This window comes from Notolepis coatsorum, assembly GCF_963971535.1.
Source record: "Notolepis coatsorum genome assembly, chromosome: 3".
Lineage (NCBI taxonomy): Eukaryota > Metazoa > Chordata > Actinopteri > Aulopiformes > Paralepididae > Notolepis > Notolepis coatsorum.
This window is the reverse complement of record NC_140167.1, coordinates 42,691,154-42,697,813: the sequence shown is the minus strand read 5'-3', so window position 1 is coordinate 42,697,813 and position 6,660 is coordinate 42,691,154. Positions and strand designations below refer to the sequence as shown.

The window sequence follows — 6,660 nt, the reverse complement described above, 5'->3', positions numbered from 1 at the left end:
ACATGTCATTTGCATAAATTAGGAACAGTAGCGGTCCTAGTATGCTTCCTTGTGGAACACCACAGCTCACTGAGGGGGGGGGGGATAGAGTACCGTTTACCTCCACCATCTGTTCTCTCCCCTCCAGGTAGGATTGCATCCAGCTCACTGATAAACTATCAAAACCAATTGCTTTTAGCTTGTCAATCAGAATGGAGTGATTGACAGTGTCAAAGGCCTTTTGTAGGTCCAGCATGACCATGCCGCAGTATTTGCCCACGTCCACCTCTTGTTTAATGTGGTCGTTCAAATGAGAAGGCATGTGTCAGTGGAGTGGGATGTTCTGAAGCCATGGCATGATGGCCCTCCACTAAATGTATGAATGAATGAATGAAAACTTTATTTAACAGATTACAGAATGGGTACAATACAGTACGGCTCAATACATACAATTGTTAAGGGGATGCAGACCTGAGAAAGACGTTTGTCTTGTTTCCATCAGGGTCCCCCATTTTCAATTCATATAGACAGTCTACATTGGCCCTCCAAAGGGTGTGTAGGGTGAATACATACGCTGTAATTATGGTATTAATAATAATGCAATATAATAATAGGTGAGTGGTTTTCCCAAAACCAGCTCTAATATAATAGCTTAATAAAATGTCAATAGCGCCACTTGGACAGCAGGAGGCGCTGCCGTGCAGTGTGCGGAATCTGGAGCCTCTGCCCCTCAGTGAGGCCAAGCGGCAGCGCAGAACTCAACACAGACAGGAACACAGAACGCGCTCACAGACAAATGGCGTCCCTCCAGCGCGAAGCAGCTGACTCCCCACTGTGGAGAACAGCGAGATCGGTTTAGAGGTAAACACACCACCCACGGGTGTCTGCAACACGATACCCGATTATTGCTTTCTGAAGGATTTGTGTAACAGGCTGCGGGCTGGACGTTATGCAGCCGCACCACCGCTCATGTGTGTGTATATATAGGCTACTGTCAGTCATCATAAAGATACCATACTCTCAGCTGCAGCCCATGTTCTCCGTGTGTGTTGTTATTTAGGCTACCTGTAATCCTATTTGCCGTTTGTTTGCTTTTCTCGTCCCCAGACGCAAGGCTACAGTAGCGGGTCAAATGTTCCCACCCCGACGTTGCCGTTGGATGATGATAATGAACAACACGGGCATCATCATCACTCAATCCGAGATATGATCATGTAAACAGACAGAATGCCACTGCTACTCTCTGACTAGTTGGCCACCTCCTCGTTAATCCAATTCGGGAGATCACCCCGGCTTGGGCGGGTAGCTGTTCAACCCTTCCCGAGGTCTGACAGGCGATCAAGACGGCGTTATCTCAGAAAGCCAGGTAATGTTTGTTCGGTTTATCTCTAACAAGTGCACTGTACACAGCTGGCTATAGGTTCCCTTTCGATCCGTTTTGTGCTGTGATCTGTTAGCCAATAGGCCTGCGATCTTTTATTTACTAAATTGAACCTGGCTAATAATTTTTTATTTTTTTTTGCAATGATTCTCTACTAGGCAAAACGCCTTTATGAACATATAATAATATTACTATCAGTATATCCCAATTGTCTAGCCTAAATTTAAACAAATCACCATTATTTATTTTGACCAGGAAGGCTATACTTACCATATAGTAATGGTAAGAGCAGACTACCAATGAAGTAGGGTAATTAGCATGTCTGCATTTCATCCTTGATAACACCTTTGCCTCCCAAAGACAGGTTACTTAGGTTATATTAGCTTTTAGGTTTGTTGACACACTCAAACCTACTGATTTAAATATTGCTTCTAGGGATGCATCGTATCGGCCAATATTGTTGACTGCCATCGACCTATCATAAGATGACATTCACCGATGGCAGTGGCCGATGTTTATCTATTGTGTTACATACATTTTGCTGGCTAAATGTTACTTATGTTGTTTATTTGCGGTCTGACTCAGACAACAGTAGCTGGACATAACTCTGGCATGATGTAAGAGGGAAACGGGGGAATAAATAACAACTGAAACAAAATAAACAAACAAACAAATAAAAGAAAAACATTGGTATATTGAAATCCCATTGTTATTTTAAACATCGGTCCAGAATATCACAATCGTGCATCCTTAATTGCTTCACATGCACAAACAAAACTGTAGCATCTGCTGTGTGGTGTGTGCTGCTGACAGAGATTGGGACGAACCAAGATGTGAAACTCTCTAGCTCAGGGGTGGCCAACCAGTCACAAAAATTACTGTGGTACCACAAAGAGCCACACCATATACCAGCGTTTCTCAACCATTTTTTTTCAGTCACAGCACCCTTCATCTGTTTATAGGTCTCACCTCTGGCCTCTGAAGTTGCTAATGTCTTTTTAATTTGGGCCTCACAGGGTTAACCTCTTAAGCCCGAGATATACAGTAAAAGTGTATATTTTCAGCATTACGTTTGTTTACCAATGATTTGAACTGTTATTAGTGAAATATAAGATTATAGAAATCTCAGGGCATTGAGTCGGAAACCGGCGCATATTGACAGGAGGAAGTGGAGTTGCCAAAAGTGAGTGTAGTCTTTTGAATTTCTAAAAACTACCCTACCCAGCTCACGCCAGCCCCTGTCAATCATCCGACTTCTGGATTTACTTTTTTATTGCTCTTATTTTTTGGGATTATCTCCCACAAACCTGAACGTCATTGCCATAAAACAGAACACAGTTCGTTTCTCTACCTTTCTGTGAACGTCTAGCAAAAAATGGTGTTGCAATATGATGAAAAATGGTGGAGAAATTTACATTATAAAAAAGATGGCAGAATTCAGTACTGTATCTACAAAACCTTCTGTTTAATCAGCTTCCCTTTATTCATTTGCTTAGATTTTTCAGGTCTGGTAAATTTTAGCATGGTGTTATTCACAGTCAAAGATACATTATTATTTTTTTTATATATAATTGATATTCTCCTTTTGGTTTATTACAATTTACTCAAGCCTAGTAACAGACACACTATTTCTGACAGTGGGAATACATTCCCTGAGATCCATAGATGTCCCTAGATTCAGATACCAAGAACACAAATGGACCATTTAAAAACAAATCTGTAAATGTTTGTTCTACGTCCTTATGGAATGAGTGACATATAATAATTTATAATAATAATAATAATAATAATAATAATAATAATAATAATAATAATAATACACTGTTTGTATAGCACCTTTCATACAAGAATTGCAGCTCAAAGTGCTTCACAGCAGTACAAAAAGACAGGCATAAAATGAGCACAACATTGGCAGATCAAGAGCAATGCATAAAGTGCAGACATAAAGCATAAAATAGATATCAGTAAAATAGACAAAGTCAAGGTAAGACATAGAACATTAAATCACATCGTTTTTCATATTAGGATCTAAGATCTAGGGTTAACTCGCCGAACGTTGAGCGCCAGGACCCCCGAAAACCAGAGTATAGTCGGGTTTTCATCGTTGTTTTTTTTATTCAATATTTCCATTGATAAAGACATGCCGGCAGCCTGTGTTATCACGGGGGATGGGTCTGAGATCTCAAAAGTCCAATACCGCCGCCTAACACCTTGCTGCCGCTATTGCACTCTATTTGAAACGATGTGGCTTGGTGTCTGTCATTTTGGAAATGACACCAGACCACCCTGAAACTACACTCATATTCACGACGGTATAAAACGGAAATGTATGGATGGAAAAATGATCTGTTTTTGGCATCTTGACCGGAAGAAACTCAATGACAATCGACTATATTATTAGATCCATAGCTATAATATATCATATAGCCTTAGGCCTGCAAACACAGCCACGTATCCCTATGTTAAAAGGCGCTGGCCTTTCAACAGTAACAGTAAACAGCGCCATCTGGCGCTGAAAGTGTTAATATGCGTCTTTGTTTACGGTTTGATTATCACTGATACAAAGTAAAATAGTACAGTGCAATAAAATAGTTAGTAAAATAGAATAAAATAATGCAATAGTGCATTGCAATAAAATAGTTATCATCGTATTTTTTCGGGAGGCCGGTAAGGAGTGCATTACAGTAGTCGAGTCGGCTTGAGATAAAGGCATGGATCTGGTTTTCAGCGTCCTTTTGATTTATAAATGGCCGTACTTTAGCTATGTTTCTAAGGTGGAAGAATTATGTTTTTGTCAACTTGTTGATTGTGATTTAAAGCTTAGGTCTGAGTCTACCATAACACCAAGACTTAACTCACTCAAATACAGTTAGCAGCTGGATAGACTACAGATGGAAATGAGCTTCTGCTAAATCTGGTGCAAACATATTTTCATGTAACAATGATTAATAGTAAAAAAAAAAATTATCTTTAATTTTTTTAATTTTTTGAAAATAGATTCTGGGCTTTTCAGAAAACATTCGGGGCTTGAGCCCAAGTAGCCACCCCCTAGCCCCGCCCCTGTTGACCACCCCTGCTCTAGCTACTTGCGTCACCAGCTCTGGGAATATAAGCAGACCTGGGACTCTATGAAATGAATCGAGTGAGACATAAAATGTCTTATATCAGTAAAAGTAGAGGAGGCTGATTTGATTGAGTAACATAGTTGACATGTTTAGCGTCTTAGACACATAATGACATTTTAAACTCGGAATGTCATTCAGCAGATCAGGAATCTTTGTTATATTTTGGGTGCATGTTGCATCACCTTTTTTGATGATTTACAGACAACACGGATAAGCTAGTCTAACGATGTGTAATTATAAAAAAAAAAATCAATATTGAAAAATATTGACGTTCCCATTTAAGCAGTTGATTGCTTTTGCACATGTCAGCTTCGCTAATGACATGAATGATGCACGGCAAGTCTCCAGTGAGGACGTCACCTCATACATTTCCGCAGCCAAGTGCCCTCTTCCTATGTATTACCCTCCTTGCTGCTGACCCCGGCCACTGCGGCCAGTAAGCAGGCTCATTAGACCAAAACACTCCTGCACTAGGCTACTATTTAGGAACTTCGCATCGGATGGCTCCTGAGTGGTGGTCGCATCGCAATTTTGCAAATCATCACAGTGCAGTTCTCATGAGTGCCATGAGCTCTGAGTGGATGGTTATGTTGTGCTCTGAAAGGTCACCCAGTGCCACACATTTCCATTTAAGCAGCAGCCCCTGCCCCACCCCAACCGCAGGACACAGACAGATTAGGCATGGGCCATGAGACCTAGCTACTGGATATATCAAAAGCAGGGTAGCCGGACCAGCACTCTCAGGTTCAATGTTTTTAATGGCAGCCTGAATTGGAAACAGACATGTTTCGGAACTATGTCCTTCTTCAGTGATATGGCTAGCTACTGGATAAACAGCATTTCAGCAGTCAGTTGCCGTGGCTAAGTGCCATGAATAATACAACACCATGTCCATGTATGACTTCTATCATATATGTTCCCATCTCCTCGTACTGAGTGATTGACTGCACCCCCCTGAGATAGGCCTGAGATAGGCCCGATATGGTTGTATCATCTAGAGCAGGGGCCAGCAACCTTTTTGACATGGAGTGCCTGTTTGAAATATAGTTGTAACTAGTGTGCCTCAACAATATTCCATGCATCGTAAATATTTTTTCTCATAATCAGGTATTTTTTATGATGATTTTTACATTATTACATCATTATTGTTATTGTTATTATTAACAATATTATTATGATGGTTGTATCAACCCTAAATCTGAGTTGGGGGGGGGGGGGGAATGCAATGCAGACAAACAGCTGCATACAGTGCGACCATTTCACTCACATTTGCCCATTCATTTTTGGACACATCACACACCATCGGTGTGTGTACTGTATATGTGCTGTCATAGCTCCACCTACAGGCCTAATGGAGAACACCAGGAGAACACCAGGATGTGAATGGAGGGTGAATGTGAGGTATATCGTGTAAATAAGTTTTGATTGATCGCAAGACTACACTGTAAAAAAATAATAATAATAAGTTACCAGAACTTAAAAATATTGAGTTCAGTTACTGTGCATTAAGGTTTTCATTTTTCAATCCATAATAAGTTAACAGAAAAATAAGTACACAACCACATTATTTCAACCTAATAAAACTATGTTTATTGTCATTGTTTTAAGAACACAAGTTGACTTGGTAATACTCACATTTTGAGTAAAAAAAATGGCTTTTAACATGTGCAATGTTCAATGAAATAGAAAAATAAATAATAAAATGTGTTGATTAATCCCACTGGTCACAATGGTAACCGTAATAATGTTTTTGTTATAAGGCTCTGCAAACTGAATGATGTAGCAATGTATTTCCACCTAAATTGAAATAATAAACAAATAAAGGGTCTCAATTAAATATGTGGTAGTAAAAAGAACCTGTGGGAGGATTTCAACAAGATAAATGCGACAACAGTGCAAAATATTTCACTATAATATTTAAAAAGAAAAATATATATTATAATATATATATATTTTTTTTATGCTGCCCCCTGTGCCTATGAAAATGCCCCCGCGTGCCTATGCAGGCACGCGTGCCTAGGGTTGCCTACCCCTGATCTAGAGGCTGATGGTACTACGATGTGCCATGTCTCTGTCTAAGTTGCATCTAACACAGCGATACTGTCGGTCACCTGTTGAGACCGTCTACTAAGTCAACATGTGAGGAATTTAAGAAGAAACATGGTTGATTTTGAC

At 40.0% G+C, this 6,660-nt stretch overlaps 1 protein-coding gene across 1 annotated transcript in view; it reads left to right on the top strand.

The window, feature by feature from the left end:
- Nucleotides 1–774: 774 nt before the first annotated feature.
- Nucleotides 775–6,660, top strand: part of rnf144aa (ring finger protein 144aa) — a 78,746-nt gene continuing 72,860 nt past the window's right edge. The window contains exons 1-2 of the mRNA XM_084310690.1: nucleotides 775–840; nucleotides 1,087–1,345. The gene's annotated coding sequence lies outside the window, so the exon portion shown is untranslated. The remainder of the gene's footprint in view (nucleotides 841–1,086; nucleotides 1,346–6,660) is intronic.